General features: G+C 56.3%; 1 protein-coding gene across 1 annotated transcript in view; it reads left to right on the top strand.

The window, feature by feature from the left end:
• Positions 1-1122: 1122 nt before the first annotated feature.
• CERCAM (cerebral endothelial cell adhesion molecule) overlaps positions 1123-2310 on the top strand; it is a 19588-nt gene continuing 18400 nt past the window's right edge. The window contains exon 1 of the mRNA XM_011987841.1: positions 1123-1288. The gene's annotated coding sequence lies outside the window, so the exon portion shown is untranslated. The remainder of the gene's footprint in view (positions 1289-2310) is intronic.

The following is a 2310-nucleotide window of genomic DNA, read 5'->3' as shown; positions in this document are numbered from 1 at the left end:
GTGCGCCTGTAATCCCAGCTACTTGGGAGACTGAAGCAGGAAAATCGCTTGAACACCCCACACCCACGCCCCTCCCCCGCCAAAAAATAAAGGAAATTTATTGCTTATATTTCTAGGGGTTGGGAGGTCCAAGATCAAGGCATCAGCAGATTCGCCTGTTCCTCATACATGGGGCTTTCTAGCTGTGTCTTCTTGTGGCAGAAGTTGTGGACAAGCTCCCCAGGCCTCTTTTTCTTTTTGAGACAGAGTCTTGCTCTGTCGCCAGGATGGAGTACAGTGGCATGATCTTGGCTCACTGCAACCTCTGCCTCCAAACGATTCTCCCAACTCAGCCTCCTGAGTAGCTGGGACTACAGGCGCGTGACATCACACCAAGCTAATTTTTGTATTTTTAGTAAAGATGGGGTTTCACCATGTTGCCCAGGATGGACTTGATCTCTTGACCTCATGATCCACCTGCCTCAGCCTCCCAAAGTGTTGGGATTACAGGCGTGAGCCACCGCGCCCGGCCCCCAGGCCTCTTTTATAAGGGCACTAGCCCCATTCATGTCGGGGAGCCCACCCAATCACCTCCTAATCAACTCCCAAAGGCCCCACCTCTTTTTTTTTTTTTTTTTTTGAGACGGAGTCTCGCTCTCGCTCTGTCGCCCAGGCTGGATTGCAGTGGCACGATCTGGGCTCACTGCAAGCTCCGCCTCCCGGGTTCACACAATTCTCCTGCCTCAGCCTCCTGAGTAGCTGGGACTACAGGTGCCCGTCACCACGCTCGGCTAATTTTTTGTATTTTTTAGTAGAGACGGGGTTTCACCGTGTTAGCCAGGATGGTCTTGACTTCCTGACCTAGTGATCCGCCCGCCTTGGCCTCACAAAGTGCTGGGATTACAGGCGTGAGCCACAGCGCCCGGCCCGCCCCGCCTCTTAATACCCTGACATTAACATTAGGTTTCAACATGTGAGTTTTGGGGGTCAGGGACATTCAGACCATAGCACCCTTGGACCAATAGGACAGGCAGAGGCTGTGGAATGACTCTGGGGTGCGTGAAGTAGGGAACACTGCTTTGCTTTAAAAAGGGAATCCCTCTTCTGGGGCTGGGAGTGGCTTCCCACAGGGGACTGCGGTGCAAGGAAGGAGGAATCTGGCATCTCTCCAGGATGCTTCTCATTGCAGGGCCGCTGGCCTAGAAATGGCCTCAAATGGAAGCTGCGATCCGATCCTGGTGGAGGTTTTGGAGCTAGGCTAGAGATGAGGACTCCAGGGTTCAGTGTGCACCTGCTGCTCCTGCACTAGGTAAGTCCCTTCCTCTGTGGATCTCCAGCCCTCCCCTTCCAGTGGAGATAGTGTGCACAGCCCTAGCTCCCCTCCCTGAGCCTGGGAAAAGGCTGAAGGGAGACCCCGTGGTGTTCCTAGGAAAGGAGCCCTTCCCAGCGGTGGGAGGGTGAACGGGGAGCCTCCCTCTCCTCCAGTCCTGTCTTCCCAGCCCCGGGGCGGAGCTCTTCCTGTGTGTCAGCCTCCACGCGGGAAAAGTTGCCAGTGCATTCATTCTCTCGAGGAATCCCTGCGAGCCCTCCCAGATGGGTGGTGTTATCAGCCCGATTTTACCGAGAGGCTGCTGAGGGAAAGTGACCTGTCTGAGGTTGGTGACAGACACCCAGTTTGATCCCATCTGTGGTACCGCCAGGCCTCTCCCTTTTCTGCTTCTCTCCCGAGAGGTTGGAGAGTCCTTTCCCTCCTAGCACGGTCCTAAGGACCCCGGCGGTGCTCCAGGGGAGCCAACATCCCCTCCTTTGGAGGGCGTGGTGTGCCCTAGTTCTACACTCAGACCAAGAGAGGGCTGTGAGGGCTGTGCCTTTTTTTTTTTCTCTTTTTTTCTTTTTGAGACGGAGTCTGTCACCCAGGCTGGAGTGCAGTGGCGCGATCTTGGCTCACTGCAACCTCCGCCTCCCGGGTTCAAGTGATTCTCCTACCTCAGCCTCCCAAGTAGCTGGGAGTACAGGCACCCGCCACCATGTCCGGCTAATGTTTGTATTTTTAGTACAGATGGGTTTTCAGCATGTTGGCCAGGCTGGTCTTGAACGGATCTCAGGTGATCCCGTCGCCTCGGCCTCCCAAAGTGCTAGGATTACAGGCTTGAGCTACCACGCCCGGCCGGACTGTGCTCTCTTAAAGGGCCGAAGCAAAGCGAGCGCTAGCGACCGAGGCAAGGAGGTGACGCGCAGAGGACTTATGGAGCGGACCGCCGCGGGAGGACGCGCCCAGGTCAGGGGGACTCCCTCTGCGACCCCCACACTGGGTCTCCGGCCCACGCGTGG

Source organism: Mandrillus leucophaeus, unplaced genomic scaffold (assembly GCF_000951045.1).
Source record: "Mandrillus leucophaeus isolate KB7577 unplaced genomic scaffold, Mleu.le_1.0 Scaffold109, whole genome shotgun sequence".
Taxonomy (NCBI): domain Eukaryota; kingdom Metazoa; phylum Chordata; class Mammalia; order Primates; family Cercopithecidae; genus Mandrillus; species Mandrillus leucophaeus.
This window is presented reverse-complemented; position numbering and strand designations above follow the sequence as displayed.